Here is a 22,240-nt window from a genome sequence, read left to right as displayed (position 1 = left end):
TTTTGATCACAAATGCAACGCCCCCCATTTATTGGGGGGTTAGCCTGCTGAGAGGGACTTATTTTCCCCTTGGGCTGCTGTTCCTATCCTCATCGGACTCATTGATAAATGTGCTAAGCGGACCAGGAGTCTGTGCTGTGTCTTCCAGGCACCAGTCACTTTCTCTCCTTTGCGTCAAGTGACGACTGTGACTTCTGAAGTGACTGAGCAGCGTCTGACTCCTCATTGAAACACAGGAGATGCAGACGCCGCAGACTCCAGAGCTGCGGACTCCACTGTGACCCATGCGGTGCGCCTGACGGGCCCTGAGGAGCCAGACAGCCAGCCATGCGGCCACGGGCCCCCAGCACAGGCGCCGGAGCCCCTCCGAGGCCGGGGCGGGCCCTGCTGCTCCGTGTCCCCAGTGCGTTGCTCACACTCCACAGACTGGGTGCACTCACGCCTCCTGGGCTCATGGCCCTGTGCCCTGAAGGAGGTCAGACGCGAGAAACTGGAGAAAGTATCTTACCGACAAACGGGCAATGGCAGGATGGGATGTGGACAGAACACTCCTCTCTGAACAGCGTCTGAAACAGGCAAACGTGCCGTCCAGCCTCTTAAAAAAAAAGCTGTGGGTCTCCTTCCTCCTTGTGGGCCCACACCTGGGAGCCTCTGAGAAGTTCATGAAGGCCCTGCTCTGTGGTGACTGGCTGGGCGTCCTGCAGCCACACGGCCTGACAGGCCCCTGGAGGCAGGGCTCCCGGCTGCACAGGGACGTCTCAGCCACCCGCCTTGCCCCCCCCCCCCCCCCAGGCAGTCTCTAGGGGCCTCGTGAAAAGCAGAGGGCAGGGCGGCTGAGCCTGGCAGGCTGCCCAGCGTGCGGGCAGGGCCCTGGGCAGGAGTGGGGCTCCCTCTTCCCCTGTGGCTGTCTGCCTTCTCCTGGGGTACCGTGCGGGTCTCCCTGGTAGATGGGTGTTACAGGTGCCCTGGAAGCCTGAGGGTGTCCGGGAGCCCAGGGCAAGGAGAGCATCCGGAACGCAGCTGAACGAGAAAGGAGACCATGTCAGCCACCCCGTGTGGGGCATGCCCTCGGCCCACTCACTGTGCCACCTCACTCATTCTCATCACTCCGGGCAGGTCTCATCCCCTCCGTTTTCCAGACAAGGAGACAGAGGCTCAGGGTGACAGGTGGCTTGCTCAATGCCATCAAGCTGCCATGCAGCAGAGCCAGGCCCTGACTCCAGGACTAGTCACTCACTCACTCCCGTCACAAACGTTGATGCGTGTGGATACGGGCCCGCTCCTGTGCCAGGGCCGTCTCCTGGGAAGGCAGATAGACCCTCAGAAACCGTGTCTCTATGGAACGCCAGGGGCTGAGAGCTGCCGCGGGGGGGGGGGGGGGGGGGGGGAGAAAGCTGGAGGGCAGCCACGTGAGGCGGGAGGCAGGGGGCCTCTCTGAGGAGGGGCATTTGAGCAGGGACCTGCATGAAGAGAGAGAAGGGCGTGCGGAATTCAGAGGAGAGAGAAAGGAGCGAGTGCAAAGAGCCTGAGGTGTGTCTGCTGGTGCATCTGGAGAACGGTGGGAAGGCCAGCATGTCTGGAGTGTACCCCCTCCTACCTGCCATGATTTTGGGGCTCCAGAGAGATCCCTAAAGCTCCTCTTCCCATTCCCCGTTCTCTGCCACCCCACACACTGCATGTGCGCACACAGGGAGAGGGAGAGTGGTGGGAGCGGAGGCCAGGGAGGAGGCCCAGTCACAAAGCACCTTGTAGGTCATGGGAAGGACGCCGGCTCTGAGAGAGGCCAGAGGCTGGAGGGTTTTGAGTAGAGGAATAGCTTGATCTAGTCCTTTGATATCTAAGCCAAGCGGTTTCTTTGCTGAGCAAGACAAAGCTGCTCCAAAGTGAAGAATCGTTAATGTGAGGTGGCGCCAGGATGCCGAGGGCTGTTGAAAGGATCTGGGAGAGAGAGCTGGGGCATGGGACCTTGGGCAGCCAGAAAGAGGGCACGGTATACCCCCAAGACACAAGCTATCCGCGTTGTCATGACAACCAAAGGGGCCTCTTGCCAAAGGTGATGTTTGCTTAGTGAAATGCTTTGTAACCCACCAGGAGACAGCCCCTGGCTGGGCCTGCTGCTTCCTGAGCTTGGCTCACCGTCCTTTCTGCAGACAAACAGGGGCTGGGAACTCAAAGGAAGTGAACAAAAGCGCTGAGCAGCGGAGGGGGAGTCACCAAGGGCATTGGGCTTTGTGTGTCTCCATGCCCACTGGGACTGTGGCCAGGGACAGGCCCTCCAGTCACCTGACAGGAGGCACAGGGAGCCCTCCTCTCAGGCACAGGGTCTGGCTGGGACAGGGCATGGGAGGTCACAGCCCCGAGTGGCCTTCGGGTCACACTGTGACTCCGTAGGGCAGCCGGCTCCAAAGCAACACAGAAGCGAGGAGGGAGGGTTTCATGCCAGCGGCGGTGGATCTGAATGCCACACACGGAGGAAGCCCTGGGCTGTCAGACAGTGACGGAAGCTTCAAACAGGGCGCACACGGTCCCTGCTCTGAAGTGTCAGGTCTTTGGGAACTAGCAGCACGAGGAGGACAGGGGCCCTTGCTGGGAAGGCCAGACTCCTGTGTGCCCCTCCTCCCTGGCATGATTGCACTCGAACTCCTCCACACACACACACACACACTCACACACACTAACACACACACTCACACGTGCACTCACACACTCACTAACACACACACACACGCTCACACACACTAACACACACACACTCACACACACTCACACTCACACACATACACTCACACACGCTCACACACACGCTCACACACACTCACACACACACTCACACACACACACACTCACACACTCTCACACACACTAACACACACACGCTCACACACACACACACACTCACACACACACATACACACACACTAACACACACACACTCACACACACACTCACACACACACACTCACACACACTAACACACACACTAACACACACACACTCACACACACACACTCACACACACACACACTAACACACTCACACACACTAACACACACACACTCTCACACACGCACACACACACTCACACACACTAACACACACACTAACACACACTAACACACTAACACACACACTCACACACACACACACGCTCACACACACGTGCACACACACACTCACATACACACACACATGCACTCACACACACATGCACTCACATGCACTCACACACACAGTCACACACACAGTCACACACACATGCACTCACACACACACACTCACACAGTCACACACACATGCACTCACACACACTCACACACACACTCACACAGTCACACGCAATGCACTCACACACTCTCACACACACACACATACACACACACACTCACACACCCACATCCCCCACCCCCAAACTCTCCTGTGCAGTTATTTAGCTTCTTAAACGTGCAGAACCGCATTTCGGTGGCCCAGGCTCTCCCTGGGGTGCACATGAGAATCACCGGAGGAGCTCGCAGCAGCATCGACAGCTGGGCCCACTCCCGACCTACTGAGTTAGGGTTTGCTGGTAGGTCCCCCAGTGAATTCTTTTTTTCCTTTTTTAAAATCAGAGTATTTATAGCCAGAAGCATTTGTTTGGTAAACACTATAGTAGCTAAATAAGTAAAACCCAAGACAAGCAAGGAAGAATTGATGGGCACATTACCGTTGGGCCTTTGTCACATCATTTAAATTAGCTAATCAATAATTATATACAGAGAGGGATGGTATCGTCAATAAGGTTGATTTAGTGCCATCAGTAGAAATCTCCTACAAAGATAATAACATGTGCTCTTATTGAGTCAACAAAAATCTAAAATAAATTGTCATGTGAGAGACTCTAGAATCTTAAAAATCCGGATGAACAACACGGGAGTGAATGATCAGATTATGCTACTCTGAAAGGAAAAACGAACGGATCAAGTTTAAGCAACAGCAAAGGAATTAGTAAATGTGAAATAACAATGGTGACTTAATCTTGTTTGATATTCTTTCCCTGGCGAGCTCTGACGCTCACCCCTTGTTAAGAAACGCCGCGCAGCCTCTGAGCCCTGTTTCAATGCAAGCACTTCAGGCAGGAGAGAGCAAGAATGCCAAGGCCTAGCAGGTGGCGTCGGAGCTGGCACGCCCGTTGCCCTGTCCACCGGCCAGGCTTTGGGAGCCCCTGTGGAGACAAGGGGCCCCAGGGTTTGCAGCAGGAGAGGCACCTGTCTGTGGGCTGGAGCTGCCCGCACGTGGCCCTGGTGGGTGCTGGTCAACCTGAACGCTGATGCCCACGGTGCGGCTGCTCCGTGGGTCGGGGCTGCCCGTGTCGTATCTCATCTAATCCTCGCAGCCCCGCTGCAGGAGGGGAAGCGGAGTCCTGACGGGGGAGGAACCTGCCCAGGATCACACCACTGCTGAGCGGAGCCGAGCTCAGGCCCCGGCTCCATCCCACTTCAAAGCCGCTGCCTTTTCCTCCGTACGCGATTCCGATGATGAAGGAAGCCCAGGCAGAGCATTGAAGCCGATATTGACTTGTCCTTGGTATTTGAAGGTGATGCTCTTTCCCGCGAAAGCCTTTCAGATCTGGGGCCGGGGCTGAGACAAAGCCTCCGTTTCTTCCCACGTGCCGGACCGTGAAGCCTGCCCTTTACCAACAAAGCCCCGCTGCACCCTGGCCCCTGGCATTTGCAGCGCGCCTGCTGGAGCCCGCCCCCCAGGCTCAGCCCCCCCGTGCCCAGAGACGGCCTGCTCCCTCCGTGCCTGCAGGCGAGGCGAGGTGTCCAAAGGAGGCACAACACTGACATTTCAACCCGGCGCCGGAGGGGAGGGGCCGGTGGGTTTCCACAGAGCAAAGGCCACAGGCCCAACATGGCCCTCCTCTGCCCAGTGCCCGGCATGGGAGCAGGCGGGAGTACGTGGCTCTCCTGTGGGAGAGGGGACCTGGGAGCCGGGGCGGCATCAGCTGGTCGCCTCCGCTCTCCACCGAGTGATTCACGCACTGGGCACCCTCTCTGGGCCTCCCGGGCTCCGCTGTCTCATAGACTGTGGCTCACTCAGCCCACCTTGTCCGAGAAGTCCACGTGTCTGTTCTTGCGGAGATGAATGGTGTCAGTGGCTCAGTTACCACAGTGGGCAGCGGCTCAGCGGCAAAGAGTCTGGCTTCCCAATCAGCCCATTTCCTGGTTAATGGCTCAAATTTATTGTCAGCTGAAGTGATCGCATGCTAACGGGCGCTCAGTGCCGCCATCCATCCTGGTGTTGATTCTGCGGAACAGCACAGCTGCCCGTGGCCGGCGGGACTCGCGGGTGATGGACGCCCTGCAGACACGCTGTGGCTGATCGCTGCCCTGGCACACTCACCGCCGCAACCTCAGGCGCTCCCTCCGAGAGGGGACCCCCCTTGCTTCCGTACCATCAGAATCATCAGGTATGCGGCTCAGAGCAAAACACAGGCCCAGGCACCCTCAACAGCAGCCACCACCGTCTCTCCCCACCTGAGTAACCCCCCTGCGTTGGCTCTGGGCCGCTCTGCCCAAGGTCATGGGCCCAGGAGTGGCCTCTCTCCAGCATCTGCTCCTCCCCCTCCCCATCTGTCCCTGTGGAGGCTGCGGACCACACAGAGGCCGGCTACTCGCTGCAGCCTCACCGAGGTTTCTCCCAAAGCTCTCACTCTCTCCTGTCTCTTTGCCGTCATTTCTGCTTGAACCCCAGACCCATCTTTTGGCTTCTAGTCAGCATTTCTCTGGTGGCAGCGGCTTAGAGACGCTCTCCGAGGCTTCTGGCCCCCAGAGGCCAGTCTGTGCTGAGGCCCCCCCCCACCTGCTTTCCAGCCTACCGTGGCCTCCTCACCACACACACACACACACACACACACACACACACACACACGGAGGCGTGCTGGCATCTGAACTGAGTCTGAGTCCCTCGAGATTCTACCTTCTGTTACTTCAGCCTCACTGACCAGTGGTGACCACAGGGCCCAGTCCCCGTGGCTTTTCAGAGAGAGGTGAGCAGGAACCCTGGCACCCCCCAAACCCAGTCACATCTGTCACATGGGACGCAGCCAGTCGGTAGTGTTCTCAGGACACACAGCCTCTCAGGGGACAGTTTCTGTGGTGCCTGTGGGAGTGAGCAGCCCTGCCTCCCACACGTGCCTCTGACGATGATGGCTGATGGGGCTGGGTGATCGTCCTGACTGGCTTACAAGAGAATGTCAGGGCTTTTAGGAATTGGGTTGAGGATCCTTGATACAACTGTGTCCTCCCACGTTTGGAAAACGTATCTGCAATTAGGCAATTTGTTCAGTCAATATGCTCACTTGGCAAAAATGTATCACATACAGTCCGAAGTTCTGAGACAGCGCGCAGTGGGGTTGCACATCTTCCAAGTAAGACGGCAAGAGGCCGCAGACAAGCAAAATACCCATGTCCACGCTGGAAAGGGCCGAGAGAAGTTTTTGAAGAGAATTTCTTTAAAGAGAGCGAGCGCCTGCCTTACGCCCACTTATCTTCTTCGTGGGGCGACGTGTGTGGCAGTCCTTCCTCCCACAAAAGTAGTCTCGGGGCTCGAAGGAGACCACTCAGAAAGCTCGATCAGCGTCCTCGGGAGTGTGTGTGTGTGTGTGTGTGTGTGTGTGTGCGTGTGTGTGTGTGCGCGTGTGCACGCACAGTGGGCTGGTGTCTGATTCCCACTCAGGAACTCTAGAGCAGGGATTTTCAACCGTGTGCAGCAAGAATTTTTAAAACATGCAACACCTGACTATTTAGTCAGGGGCACTGATCTCTTTTCCTTTAGATTGTTAAATTAAAAAATGACACTTGCCAACACAACAATAGCCATCTGATGTGAGTGAATTAAAATTATACCTATTTTTGTCAGATCAGCAAAAAATGTATTTTTTGGTGTTTACAGAATTGTAATAATTAGTTGTGTGTGCCAGGAGGTGGAAATGGTTGAACACTGCTGCTCCAGGGAGTAGGATGTGGGCTGATGATGTGCTAGGAGCAAGAGCAAAGAGCTGCCGCTGTGTCCCTGTGACCCGGCCTGGGCTACAGCTGGGGAGAGTCAGGGTGGGGTCACCTCACTGGGCCGGCACATGTTTAACCACCAGCTCTTAGAAAACAAACAAATAAACGAGCAGACACACACCCTGACTTGTCGTGCTGCCAACCTTTGTGGTGGACACACTCCCATCACGGCCGATTTGAGGCTGCCAGCGTGACGCGCCTGACTTGGAGCGGCAAGAGCTGTGTACGGAAGCCCTCATGAGCCGGTGTGAGCTGCTGCAGCCATCAGACTCTCCCGCCTTTCACTGAAGACTCAGATCCCCTTTAACAGGTCCTCCTGGAGGGGACACGGGGCCTCAGCAGGAAGGGGCCTGGCCGTGGACCACAGGCGCTGGGGCTGTGCGTTGGACCCACTCCATTTGCTTCTCCAATCCACCCTCCTCCCTCTTCCACGCTCCAGCAACTAGGACTGGTCCCAGGAGGCTGGCTGGTAGAACACTGGCCTTCCTACCCGCCCTCCACCCGCCTCTGGCCGGGCTCAGCCAGTGGGGAACATGGGCAAGTGACTGAAGTGACTGGAGGGTGGGAGGAGAAAGAGGCTGAGGTGGCTCTTCCCCCCCCCCCCACCCCCAATCATCTCTGCAGGTGCCCTGAGAGGGATGCACTGCTTAAAGGTCATGGTTCTCAGACGGCTAGAGACGCCCTGCACAGCCCTTTCCCTCATCAGGTCCCGGCGCCCACTCACTGCTCTGCTCACTGCCTTGCTGCTGTTACCATCTCTGGGGTGCAGCAGTCTCCCTACACTGTGCTCTCAGCTTTGTCAATAAACCTTTATTCAACTCTCTTCACAACACCTGATTTGACTGCTGCCATCTGCTTCCTGTTTGGACCCTCACCCATATAGGTTCAAAGTGGGTGAACATCTGTTCAAATTAGGTGGCTTCCCCAGGTGAGGAACCTTCAGATGAGGGACCCCCAGGGACCCAGAAAGCACAGAGCCTGCTCCAGCTGCTGCAGTCAGCTGCCCGTTCTCCCCTCTTCTCTCCGCTCCTGGGACACTGAGCTCAGCAGACTGGGAGAACGTGAGTTAGGGAGACAGGAGCTGACCTTGGACCCCACCTTCCTGGCAGGTTGCCTTAGTTGGGGAAGGAAAAAAAGTCTTATCTTTGAACGAAATTTGAATTATTGAGACTATAGTTATAACGTAAAATGACTGATGTTTTTCTGTTGTTGGTTTTGTTTGTAATTACAATGAATGACCAGTGAGTCTGGGAAGCCCAATTTCCACCCAGGGACAGAAGAAGAACTCTCTGATGGTGAGGATTAAAGAGACAGGGACAGGGTGAGGAAAAGGTGGCCTTCCAAGCACGTTCCAGTGCGGCGGAGTGCCAGGCACACAGGCTTTAGCTGCCGAGTGCCTAACAGGGACACTGTGCCCGGAGGAGAAATGAGAAGTGAATTTGTTTTCATCTTTAAGCAAAGTGATCCTCACGTAAGTGGCAGTGGGGAAAATGAAGGTTAATCAGAATCAAATTGGGATTCGTTTTTTACTACCTCTATTATCACAACAATTCTGCTGACACGGTCATTTCATTTGATCTCGGAACTCTGAGAATCGAATTTTTTGTAGAGTTCTGGAAATTATTATAAACCAGTTTAAAGACAAAAACGTTCAGAGAATTATATAAATAACACGCAGGCACCACCTCCATGTTTTGAATAATCTAGCTGCCACAGTTGCTTCAATTTTTGTTTCTGAACTTGAGCGTTGCAGAGCTTGCAGGAGCCTCTGCAACGCCCTCCCCAGTCACTCTCCTCTGCCCCTGAAACAGCCCAACTGCACTCAGATTCTCACTCTATACTTTAACTAGTGACCTGGTGCACGGATTTGTGCACATTGAAAGGAAATTAATTAGAAGGTGGTCGGCGGTGTGGGACTGGACAAGACAGGCTGACATGCCCTGGAGCTAACCTCCCTTGGTCCCTCCCTGGCCTGCCGCACCTGGGGTGGTGCCGTGGCTCAGAGGCATCTGTGGAGTGAGCGGGGTCCCTCCGGCAGGTGGGGTCCCTTGGGCTGGCCTGCGGGGATCTGGCTGAAACCGGCTCTCTGATATCCCCTGAGGAGTCCTAGAGTGCGAGAGGGCTCTCTGCAAAGTTGCTATCATACAGGGTGTGGAATGCAAATGCAAGTGTGCAGTAAACCAGATTGGGGGCCAACAGTGCCCCAGCAACAACATAACCCATGGCCGGAGGTGGAATCACATGGCCCCATGAGGAATTGGGCTCCCTCCTCTCTGGTTTCAGGGTGTGTCACCCGAGAACCTCCACTGCCAAGTCACCAAAGCTCAGCAGTTCCTGCATTGAGCACCTGCCCCCTGGTGGTCAGTGCACATCATAGCGACTGGTCAGTAGGTCGGACACTTAGCATATTAGCCTTTTATATATATAGACTAGAGGCCCGGTGCACAAAAATTTGTGCACTCCGGGGGGAGGAGGGGGCCCCTCAGCCCGGCCTGTGCCCTCTCGCAGTCTGGGACCCCTCGGGAGATAATGACCTGCTAATTTAGGCCTGCTCCCAGGTGGCAGAGGGCAGGCCCAATCCGTAGGTGCAGCACCTGGTCGGGCTCAGAGCAGGGCTGATTGGGGAGGTGGGGCGCCGCCCCCTGTCATGCACAGAGCAGGGCGGATCGGGAGGTTGTGATGCCACCCTCAGTCACGCTCAGGGTAGGGCCGATTGGGGGGTTGGGGCACTGCCCTGTCACACTCAAGGCAGGGTCGATGGGGAGGTTGCGGCGCCACCCTGTCACGCACAGAGCAGGGCCCATCAGGGGGTTGGGGCACTGCTCCTTGTCACGCACAGAGCAGGGCCCATCAGGGGGTTGGGGAGCTCCCCCCTGTCACACACAGAGCAGGGCCCAACAGGGGGTTGGGGAGCTCCCCCCTGTCACTCACAGAGTAGGGCCGATAGGAGAGTTGGGGCACCGCCCCCTGTCACACACAGAGCAGGGCCGATCAGGGGGTTGGGGTGCTGCACCCTATCACACACACAGCAGGGCCGATCAGGGGGTTGGGGCGCCACACCCTGTCACACACAGAGCCGCAGGGTGATCAGGGGGTTGGGGCGCCTTCCCCTGTCACAAACAGAGCAGGGTGAATAGGGAGGTTGTGGCCCCGCCCCCTGTCACACACAGAGCCACAGGGCGATCAGGGGGTTTGGGCGCTGCCCCCTGTCACGCTGATCCCGGTGCCGGGAGGTCTTGAGGCTCCGCTGATCCTGGTGCTGGGAGGCCTCACGGCTCCACTGATCCCAGTGCTGGGAGGCATATTACCCTTTTACTATATAGGATAGAGGCCTGGTGCATGGGTGGGGACCGGCTGGTTTGCCCTGAAGGGTGTCCTGGATCAGGGTGGGGGTCCTGGATCAGGTAGTGGTCCCCACTAAGTGTCTGGCCAGCCTGGGTGAGGGGATGATGGCTGTTTGCAGCTGGTCACACACCCTTCAGGGTGGGGGTCCCCATTGGCGTGCCTGGCCAGTCTGGGTGAGGGGCTGAGGGCTGTTTTCAGGCTGGAGGGTGACTGAAGCTCCCAACTGCTCCTTTTTTTCTTTTATTCTGGGTCAGCTTTAGCTCTGACTCCAGCTCTGAGGCCTCTGCTGCTGAAAGCAGGTATCTGGTTTGTTTGGGTTCTATAATCGAAACACTGTATCAACTCCAGCTCTGAGATCCCGGCTGGCTGAAAGCAGGTTTCTGGGGTTTTGTTTAGCTTCTATATTTGTAACAACGTTTCAAACTGCAAGCTTAGAGGCCAGCAGCGGCAGGCGGGGAACGTTGGTTTCCTCAGTCACTGAAGCAAGCAAGCCTCAGGTTCTCTTCAAGCTGCCTGGCTGCCGGCCGCCATCTTGGTTGGCAGTTAATTTGCATATTGCCCTGATTAGCCAATGGGAAGGTTAGCGGACATACGGCTCATTACCATGTTTCTCTTTTATTAGATAGGATGCCCCTTAAACATGACATAGCTAGCTCTTGACCTGAGAGGAGGAAAAATAGTGTTCTCTTTGTAAATATTTGTTGGCCTGGACCCCTGTACATGTATGTTTTGTGCATCTTTCTGCATTTATGTTGTCTTTCACAACAAAATCTACAAAGCTCCCATTTCCTCTCCCCAATAAGCAGTATTGAAAATTTGGGGATTTGCATAAATGGTATTATTCCGTATATAGTCTTCAGCAATTTTCTTTCTTTCAATCACCACTGTGTTTTTGAGATTCATTCCCAGTGTCCCATGTAGATCTAGTTTATTCATGTTGAACTCTCTACAGTTTTCCATGGTGTGACTGTATCAGAGCGATAGCTCATCTCTCCACCCTGTCCTGGGGACCTTGGGCTCGTTGCCTATTTTTGCTGTGATGAGGGCAATGCTGCGATGAGCACCTGGGGCACATACGTGACACCTCTTTGGGGGCACGTTCCTGGGCATGGACACGGCAGGGGTGGGGGTTTGCATAGCTTCAGCTTTGCCAGATATTGCCAGAATCGTCCCCACATGGTTGTTCATAGACTTTGTACCATTCACTTTTCCCTACTTCTCTTTTCCTTTTTCTTCCTGAATGGGAACTTCACTGCTCTGCTCCCTGGGTGCCACCTTCCCACACCTCTGCCCTGACGGACTACATGTCTCTCTTGCACTGACTCCTGGGTCCTTACAACGGCTCCCTCGTGGTTTCCCGACTCAAAGCTTCCTGCTGGTTGTTTGGAACACGGCACCTATGGCTTGTGTCTGAGCACAGATGGCCCTGCTTTCTTGTTGGGAGGTCACTCCAAACTCAACTTCTTCGAAGAAATGGGAAGCTCATCACACACACAGCAGACTCGGTCCTCGGAAACACAGCGACCTTCCCTGGGCTGAGATTTGCCAAGCACAAGCGGTGATTTTTATCACGTGTAAGGGAGAGAACATGCAGATGGAAAGGGGACCGGCCATAATAAATGTTAGTCTACTAGACTAGATTCTACAAGACTACATTCTACTAGAGTTTTGTTTTCTATGTTTGATATAAACTGAGATTTTGTGTCCCCTCTCCCCAAATTCATACATTAAAATTTAATCTCCAGTGTGATGGTATTTGGAGGTGGCCTTCAGGAGGTAACTTAGGTCATGAGGGCAGAACCGTCATGAATGGGACTAGCACCATTATAAGAAGAGGCGAGAGGGCGTGTGCTGGGAGCCGGTCCATCCTTGCTGTTTCAAGGGACCTGGCATATATGGCATACTGTTCTTAATATGTTTGCTCACCTTCTTGGCACTGTGTGTTTTAACCAAGGTCACCTCTCTGAGAAAGGTTATTTCCCCAGGTAGGGATTTTCCCCTGAAGTTAGGGAGGGAATAAAACCCCTTAACTAAGTGCCAAGGTGGGTAATTAATCACTTTAACTACGAACAATCATGCTTAAGCTACATAATCTTTACTCCCTGGAATGGAGATAAGAAACACCCTAACCTTTGGAATAGAGATTGATAGGATTGGAATCAACTGGTATAAATACAGATGTAACAAGACAACAGAACACAGAACCTAGACACAGAACCTAGACACAGAACCTACACAGAACCTAGAGACAGAAGAACTTCGCTGGAGAGAACATGGCAAAAGATCCTGGACAGAAACTGGAAACAGAACCTAGAGACAGAACCTAGAGATTGAACATGGCAAAAGATCCTGGACAGAAACTGGCAACAGAACCTAGAGACAGAACCTAGAGAGAGAACCTGGCTGGAGAACCTAGAGACAGAACCTGGCTACAGAACCTGGATAGAACATGGCAAGAGAACCTGGCTAGAACCTGGTGACTGAACCTGGCTGAAGAATCTAGAGACAGAACCTGGCTACAGAACCTGAATAGAACATGGCAAGAGAACCTGACTAGAACCTGGTGACGGAACCTGGCTGGAGAACCTGGACAGAGCCTAGCGAGGGAACATGGCTACAGAACCTGGCTGGAGAACCTGGAGAACCTAGCAAGAGAACATGGACACAGAACCTGGCTGGAGATCCTAACCAGAACTTCGCTGGAGATCCTGACCAGAACTTGGCTAGTGATCCTGGCTAGGCTGTTGATCAACTGAACGCTGTCTCTGTGTCATTCCTTCTTCGCCAACTCTGTCCACACCTTTGGGGACCCCTGGACCTGCTGGGGTTGGACCCCAGCAGGCGTGCTCACCCCTTTCCATGTGAAGACACCATGAGAAGCCAGCAGCCTGCCAGCCAGGAGAGGGCTCTCACCAGAACCCGGGGCTGGCACCCGACCTCACGCGCCCAGACTCTGGCACCGTGAGAAATAAGTCTCTGTTTACCAGCCACCTGGTCTGTGGTGATTTGTTGTGGCAGCGCAGGCCGACCAGGACTTTGGTCAAATGCCTCATTCATTCAAAGTAGCAGGCGTGGCACATTTGGGAGATGAAAAATGGCTCGGCAACTGGTGGCAGGATCATCAGTGGCCGAGTCCTGGGCCCGGCTGCACTTGTGCACAGAAGAGGGATGAATAGTGCCTGTGAGCAGATGCGGGGACAGTGGGACCCCCACAGCTGTGCCCGTTGGTGCTGGTGGCCCAGCGCCGGAGTGGGCTCTGTGGCCGGGCTCTGTGTGCCTGGCTGTCTGGTTCGCGTGGTTCCGGCTCTCAGAGTCTGAGACCATGACAGTTCTGCTCCATCACGTGGACACAGTGCTCGACACTCATGCCAGCCCAGTGAGCAGATGTTCTCACATGGAGAAGGAAGCGGACATTCAGGACAATTAATGGAGCAAGGCCACAGGACTAGCACATGGTAGAGGTGCGACTCCAGCAGGGGTCTCCTGAGTCCCAGGTGAGGGTTCTTTCGACTAAAGCACAGCCGCTGCCCACGCCTGGCCCCAGTGCTGATGCCCACAGCACTTCCGTTTTCCAGGTTGGCTGGAGGGGAGACTGGGAGTACCCAGAGCCCGGAGCCTGGGCGATGGAAGCTGGGCAGGGACAGGGGTGGGGACCCTTCTCACTCTCAGCCTCCGCCTTGAGCCTGGAGTCTTGGTCAGGGCCCTTGCATCACCGGAGCTGGTCCTATGTTCACAGGAGCCAGGGATTAGAATAGGCTCAGGGGTGAGACTTTATCACCGGCTGTACTGAGCCACCCAAGTCCTTTGGGACCAACTGAGAGGCCTCTCAGCCTCGGGGCAGCTTCTTTCTTTACATTCTGCATCTTGACGGTTCATTTCTGAGAAGATGAAAACACCGCCAACACACCCAAGCCCTCCATGTCTCCTCACCAAGGGCGAGTGTTCCCGCATGTCCTAAGGAAGCCTGAGTTCACAAGGAGGTAAATTGCGTGCCCTGAGGGCTGGGGAGAGCTCGATTCCTTTGTTCACTCTACAAGCCATCAGCAGGTGCCAGCTAAGGCCCAGAGACTGCGCTGGGCACAGACTCTCATTTGGCCCAACCACCCCATTTCACAGATGTTGGAACCTGGGCCCAGAGCCCCTTAGCTGGTGTCTGGTACGTCGTTAAGGCAAAAATTTGATCCTGAGATATCACTGATTTATTCAACAAACATTGATGGAGGACCTACTGTGTGCCAATCACTGTGCGTGGTGTTGGGGAGACGCAGAAGAGACTAACAGTTACCATACAATGTGGTAAATTCCAGAAGAAACAGCTCTGGGAAGGGAAGCCAGGACGACCTGCCTTTGGAAACGTCCTATCTATGCCTTCGTCTGAAGGGACCAAGACATGCTAACAGCTTTGGTTGAATCAGGGCGGGTGAAACTCCCGAGGCCTGCCACTTGCACAGTGTCTATCCCCGCCCCCAGGATCCCACAGGGCCCGCTGTGAGGACTGCGCACTGGGCGATGCCAGGGGTCCCCCCAGTTCTGCAGCAGCCAGCGGCTCCTCTGCCCATGGGGAATGCCTGCTTCACACTCAGCCTGGGGCTGTGCAGGGGCTCAGGGAGCCTGGTGAGTAAACGGATGACAGTCTGGCCTTTTGCTTTCTCTTAAATTTGTTACATCAGGTGCAGAATTCCAAAGAGCAGTGCAGGCAATCTTAAACGATTTTACACGGAGTGGGAGAAAGTGGCGGCCGCAGAAGCCTCTGTTCTGAGACAGCAGGGTCGCCACTAGAGGGCACTGCAGGAATTCTGTTTGGGGGAAATGAGCTATTTGTAGACACTCAGCTGAACAATGAAGTGAAATAGGGAGCCCTGGGCTTCAGGGCCTCCCCAGGCTCCCAAGGCCCCGCTGGGGATGGGCAGTGGCTGCCCTGTTTTCAGGGACAGGGAACAACCCCTGGTGCACTGCGGCCACAGGGGACTGGCCTGGGGGTTGCTTTCCCCCCCAGGGTGGGGTGGGGGGACGCTAGTGTTTGTGGGGGAACCTCCGACGCCATTTGGAACCTGCCAGTGGCCTGCTTGTGGAGCTTGCCTTGTCATTAATTCATCTTCGTCATTATTGTTGCTATCTCCTGTGACATGCCTGTAACAGAGGCGACGGAATGTTCCAGCAGGTCATGCTTTCATAGAAGTTGGGGCAGGGATAACTGTGGAGACAGGTGAGGTGTCATCCAATGAGGGCTGAGCTTCTCAGGGTCAGGCGGGCAGGCGTGTGGCCAGTGTGGGACTCTCGGGGCAGCCTCAGACCTGTGTGTACGCAGCAGCAGACTCACTGAGAGCTGGCCAGGCCCTCCTGGCTGCACTGGGAGTGTGTGTGCCCAGGGAGCAGCCCAGGGAACAGTGGGGCAGGGGCAGGGGCAGGCTGGGGCGGTGGTCAGGGCGGAAGACGGATTTGTCACTCCTCAGGAGTTGGCCAGTGATGGGAACTCGGCGACTGCCTGGGGTTCTCTCTTTCCCAACGGCCCCTGACCCAGCCCTCCGTGATGGCGAATGCTCAGTGGCTCAGCTGGCCGAAAGGTAAAGGCTCAGGTCCAAGGTCCTCGCTGAACCCCTCAACTCACCCTTTCAGCACCCCCCCTGCTTCAAATCCACTCCCCAAAAAGTCATCCTCCTCCCCCTCCACATAAACATACAACACACGACACGCACATACACCACACATACCCACACATACCACACCCATGCCACACACATACCACATATACCCCCATACCACACACAGCACACATACCACATGCACCACACACATATACACCATACACACATAACCACACATACTATGCACACACTACACATACGACACAGGCCACACACATCATGCATATCATACACATGTCACACACCCCCCACACACCCACAACAACCCCTCCCTGCCCTCTCCACTTGGGCTCTGGTCCTGCCCCTTCTCTAAGCTCAGCCCAGGCCGTGGTCTCAGTGTCCTCCAGGCCACATCCTCAGGTGAGTTCCCTCCCGAAGCCCGATGGCCAGTCCCTCTCGCCTGACACATCGTACAGCCGCTCAGCAGGGCCTGTGTCTCCTACACTTTAGTCACAGGCACTTGGTAGGACTTAGAGGGCAGCTGAGCGAGAGCCAGTCCCTGGCCAGATGCTGCTCAGGACAGACACGGAGGAGCCGGCGCTCGGGGCTGGCCCCGCCCCATCCTGCTCTGTGGGCCGCTGAGAGCAGGTGCCTGGCGCAGGACCTCGGCCGCGCACCCACGCTTTCCTGAGCTGAGCTGCAGTGTCCGCTCGCGCTGTTACGGCGGTCGGTCTAAGAACTCTGCTTGACCAGCCTTTCGTGCGTTTTGTAGGGCTGCAGTGGGAGACGTCGCTCACGAAGCCACTCTGTCCTTCACACAAGGGTCTGCGCCACACGTCCTGGCTGTGTTTGGTTCCAGGGAGAGATTCTATTTTTGCGGGTAAATTAGTGAGCGTGCTTCCTGTTGTCAGGAAAGAAACTGGCTCTCAGGGCGCTTCTCTCTCTGCCTCGCGGCTAGATAAGGGAGAGAGGGATTTATCGCCTGTGTGTTATAATCTGCTCAGCTGTGGGGTCCAAAAGCACTTACTCCTTCCACTGCTTTTAATGGACTTATTTTATTTTATGTTCCAATGTCTCATTATGCTTTTGCAAGATGTGTGGGTCTGGAAGCCATCTGGGGAAGCACTGATTGGGCCTATTTATTGCGCGTGCTGGCTGCTAGGGGTACAGAGACTCATCCGACTTTCTGGGAGCCCACGTTTTAGCGTGGAGAATAGCTATGGAAACGGATAATTACAAAACAGGGCTGGTGCTCTCGCAGAGGTGTGTGGGGCTGGAGGACAAGGCCGCCGTGGCGACCGGGGGCAGGTCACGGTTGAACGGCTCCGGGGACTGCAGTGGGAAGAGGACACAATGGCACAATACATGTGTGTCTAAATCTGAAATTAGATAGAGTTTTCTCTATGCATGTGGCCGCTCCCGCTGGCTAGGGCAGGCATCGGACCTCTGTCCTCTGTGGACCCGCGATGCCCGCCTGGCAAGGGTGAGGGCAGTGCAGTGTGGGGGTGGGAGCGTGGGGTCTGGAGCTGCGCTGTCGTGTTTGCATCCTTAACTGAGAGACATTAAGCACGTGCGCGTAACCCCTTTGAGCTTTGACGGTAAAGCCAGGGCAACAGTCGTATCTGCTCATGGGTGTTTTAGAAGCATCACAGGAGGAAACACAGGCAAAGAGCACAGAGTCATGCCTGGCTCGTGGTGAAGAACTGAGAAGGCCTGCTGATTGTGTCATCTGCATGATGACAATACTGCGCCATCGTAGCCAGGACCTCAAAGTGGGGGGAGCACACGGAATTCAGGCGCTAGCTGAATCTAGTTCAAGTAGAATCATTCCCAAATGCTGCTTAATTTAAAAAGAACATTGTTTCATTGTTTCCTGAAGCAGTGGGTGGGAGTGGGTCCCGCACTAAGTCCACCAGTAACTTTTGCTTGTACATGACATTCTTAGAACTGGCCATTGATGTGTCTCCCAGAGACCCCCTCGGACCCTGGCTGTCACATCGGGGGGTTGCTTGCCTGCTCTGCTCTGTCTCCCTTGGTTTCCTTGCCCACTGACTTTATAAAGGACAGGGTTCCGTGGAAGGCAGGCCATGAAGGAGGGCCATCATGGAATTTCAGCCAGGAAGCGGGTAGAAGTCATCATGAGAGCACATGCACACACACACACATACATGTGCAGAAGCTGGCCTCTCAACAGACACTTGTCCGTGCCAGTGGTGTGATGGTAGATGTGTAACAACGGGCTCCATTTATAACATGTGTCAGTTCCTTTGTGTAAACGCTCCCACCATGCTGACCTCAAGCTGCGTGGGCCACGTCCTGATCGTGGCCTAAGGAGACACACAGGGAGCCCCACCATCAAATCCATCTCCATGAGACAGACCCCGCGATATCAATGACCTCGGGTGCAGAGATGACAGTAAAATGTGGTAAATGATTCAGGAAGGGGTGGATTTTGAGTACAGTGGGGACTTGACTTACGAGTTTAATTCGTTCCGTGACGGAGCTCGTAACTCAAATTACTCGTATGTCAAATCAAAAAGTGAACGAGTGAGACATGTGATGCTGGGCTGATGTGGCATTCACTGTGGTGTTCACTGTGCCAACTAGTGGTGGGGTATCTGAAGCTGGCTCGTAACCCGAATTTTAGCTCGCAACTCAAAGCAAAAAATCGGCCGAGAGAGATGGCTCCTATCTCGAAAAACTCGTTAGTCGGGACACTCGTAAGTCAAGGCCCCACTGTATTTGTTACCTTTGTTTTTTTCAATGTAATTTACTTAATTGTATATAATTAACTTTTAACGCCAGCTGTGTTTAACACGGTTCCCAAGTTCTTGAAAGGGTAGCACGCGCGTGTCTGCGGTGCTCTCTGACGTCCCTGGACCTGGCCTCCCTTCACCAGTCAGTCTCCTCCACAGGGCGCCGCTCAGCTCACGACAGTCACCCAGCCCCGCTAACCATCACCCTCAGAGGCACATACAGGAGGCAGGCCTGGCAGGCTGACCTGCCCTCAGTCCTGGGGCCAAGCTCTGGCCGGTGTGTCCCGGGCCTCGCTGCTCTTTATTTCTGATGTAATCAGCAGTTGTTGAAACGATCATTATTATTACTGAAACCAAACAACCAGCCTTCCTAATGATCAAGTTCCTAGGTCACAGGGGTCATCCTCGTGATCCTGGGCTGCCCGCTATCCTCCGCTAGGAGTCCCCGCTGTTGGATTTCTCAGGTCCGGGCCACTCCAGGGCCAGGCCACCCTGGACAAGCTCTTGGTTTGGAATAAACACGTTGCATATTTAACTGAAGCTGCATGTGTGCTTGGTCCCAGGCTGCAGAAGAGCACGCTGGCCCTGCCCAGGTGCCTGCCCATCAGCCTCTCCCAGCACACTTCCTCGGGGCACAGGTCAGAAGGGAGCATTTTCTGCAGATGTCGCTGCTTAAAAGGCGCCAAAGGCCTTCAAGTTAGAATGTCACGGTGCTTGTTTAATGTTCGCATTATCAATGTGCAGAAGTGCGTATGCCACGGTTGTGGGCAAAAGCAGCGTGGGGCTAAAAGCACCAAGTGCAGGCTCAGAGAACTGGGTCCGGGTTCGAGTTTCACACTGAGAAGCCCTGTGACCTTGGGAAGTCGTTGGACCGCCTTCACACGGAAAGTGCACTTACCTTTTGGACGGTGGTGAGGATGGAAGGAGATGGGCACGGAGGCTGCTTTAACCACCAGTCCTCACTGTAGGACTAGTTAGCAGTGGCTCTAGGAAGCTCAGAGTAGGACTCTGAGGGGCTGGGATGCGGGGTGAATTTAGTTTGGGGTGTGGGGTGGACAAGGCCAGGAGGATGAGGCAGCAGCTGGGAGGGTGGGGTGTCTGGTGCTGACGCTGGGAGCAAGCACACAGGTGGGGGAAACTGGTCCCTGGGAGGAGGGGCATCTGCAGGAAGCTGCACTGACAGCAGACCTCCTTTCCCTCAGCTTCCTGAGGGTTTGGGTGGGTTATGTTCTAGCTGAGGGTGGGGCTCCAGGCAGGTGAGCTGGCGTAGCCTTCGCCTTCCTCCCGCAGCCTCCACTCCGTACTCACCTAGAGCTGCTCGCTGCAGATGCCGCTGCGTGATTGCTTCCTTCAGGTGACCTGTCGGAGACACAAAGGAAATCCGCTAGTGAGTTCCCAGGGGGTGGGAGGAAGATGGCCTCAGGAGCATGGGGAGAGCTGAAAAGAAAGGCAGAGTAAGGTAGACAAAAGCAGGCGCAGCTTCCAAGAAGAGCCCTTCTCTGCCCGAATTTTGTTGGAAGAAGAGGCCGCAAAGGTTGGGGCCCTGGCACATCACTGCCAATTCACATTTCACCTTTGGGGCCAATCATTTTGGGGGTCAACTACTTAGTCTGTCACTGATCATCTTTGCTAGGGCTCTGATCTCTTACACGGGGAGGCAGGGTTTGATGTTTTAATAACTTACAGGGCCAGTTTTAAATCCACTTAATTCTTTTAAGCTATATGAAATTGGGTCAGAAGAAAAAGATGGCAGTTTTGGTTAATCAACATCTTAAGATAAACACAACAGTTGACCATTTGGTATGAAGCACATATAATTCTAGGTTGTATTAATAAAAGTATAGTGTGTAGATCAAAGGAGGTGACAGCAGTCATCAGACCACAGTTGGTATTTGTTCTAGGAGCAACTCTTTATAAGGAACGTTAGTAAAACAGAAGCTATTTAGAAGATGGTAACTGGGATGGAGAGGGGACTGAAACGGTGCCGGATGGGAACTGTCTGAGGTGACCGAGGCATTTGGATGGGGAGGAAAGTACTTGGAGGGAGAGGAGGCGTGGAGATAACTGCTGTCTTAGAAAATCTAAACATTGTCAAGGGGATGAGAAAACATTGGTTTTTGTCCGACTGCTGAGGGCAAAAGTCACGCTGGCTGAAGGCAGACGTGGGCTCCATACGAGGAAGAAACAGCTCATCAAGAGGGCTGTCTCAACACCGACTAAGTGGTTTCAAAACGGACTAACCTGCTGGCCAAGCCTCTTCCTGCTCAGGCGAAGCTGGGTGACCGTGCTGGGTGGTTGGCGTGAAGAAGGCCTGCCCTGGGCAAGGCTTGGGACAACAGGCCCGCAGGTTCCCTCCGCCTCTAAAGCTCTAGGAGTCTGTGCCCGAGGGAGGGGGAAGCCACAGCCCCGAGGCTTCTGTGCGAGGGCTCAGCACACCAGTTAAAATGTCAGTCTGTCTGCAGTGCCTGTCCCATTGGGAGGTGTGGTCAGGCCGCTGGGGGACTCCAAGGGAGCCTGGGAACCTCGTCGCTCCCTTGTCTCATGTATTTCTTTCTTGACACAAAGTGCATTCGACCCCTCAGAGGCTGCGGCTGAACTGCAGTCAATGAAGCGGTCACAGGAGGCCTTGCCGCTCACAGCTCTCGGGCACGCCTAGAACGTCATGACTGGGTCAGAGGTCATTCGGTTTAGCTTCCCACCACCTTTAGGAATGCCTTCTACAGAATGAAATGGCCACTTCCCCGCCCACTGGTATGTGTCCCGCTGTCCCACTGATGATGTTGCATAAGGAATTACTGAGGTGGCGTTCACACCTGCTTCCTTGTCCTCTCAGACTCTGGCCGGTCAGTTGCCTGGAAGAGCAGAGAAAGGATCCTCTCTCGTCGGCAGTGAGGGCCCTCTACCCCTCAGGGTGCTAGGATTCCTCCACTCAGACGTGTCCTTTCTGGGCTCAACCAGCTCCTTCGCTCCCTCTCGGAGGCTGCTGGGCAGGTGGGCCCAGGCGTGCACTGTGCCAGTCTGCATCTTCACAGAGAGGAAGCCAGGGGCGTAGCAATGATTGCCCCCAATTTCCGGTGGGGAAGGTGGGTGCTGAGAGGGAGCTGGGGAAGTGGACACCCGGCCCAAGGATGAGCACTAGGAGGGCCCCGAGCCAACAGGAACACGGCCTGAACCGCAGGCCAGCCCCAGCCCCAGCCCCAGCCCCAGATGGGACCTCCCCCTGCCCCCACCCGAGGGACACGACCATCACTGTCTTCATCAGCAGAGTGAAGAAGTTGGGGTGAAGGGTGCTGCTGGGCTGAGACTCCAGCTGAATCAATATCACTGACTTGAATTTTAAAGCGCAGCACACACATCCTATATAATAAAAACCTAATATCCTAAGTGTCCAGTTGACTGGTCAGCCATTCAACCAATCAAAGCGTAATATGCTAATGATATGCTAAGGCCTCTCAACCACTTGCTATGATGTGCACTGACACCAGGGGGCAGATGCTCTGACCGGTAG

At 54.9% G+C, this 22,240-nt stretch overlaps 1 protein-coding gene across 1 annotated transcript in view; it reads right to left on the bottom strand.

Moving 5' to 3' along the window:
* The window catches only part of LOC118660320 (kinesin-like protein KIF6), a 40,934-nt gene extending 20,848 nt beyond the window's left edge, over window positions 1–20,086 (bottom strand). Inside the window, exon 1 of the mRNA XM_036317570.1 lies at window positions 20,041–20,086. The gene's annotated coding sequence lies outside the window, so the exon portion shown is untranslated. The remainder of the gene's footprint in view (window positions 1–20,040) is intronic.
* Between the last annotated feature and the right edge of the window lie 2,154 nt (window positions 20,087–22,240).

The sequence above is a fragment of the Myotis myotis genome, unplaced genomic scaffold (assembly GCF_014108235.1).
Source record: "Myotis myotis isolate mMyoMyo1 unplaced genomic scaffold, mMyoMyo1.p scaffold_m19_p_7, whole genome shotgun sequence".
In the NCBI taxonomy this organism is placed as follows: domain Eukaryota; kingdom Metazoa; phylum Chordata; class Mammalia; order Chiroptera; family Vespertilionidae; genus Myotis; species Myotis myotis.
The sequence above is the reverse complement of the archived record's forward strand: the minus strand, read 5'-3'. Positions and strand labels throughout refer to the sequence as shown.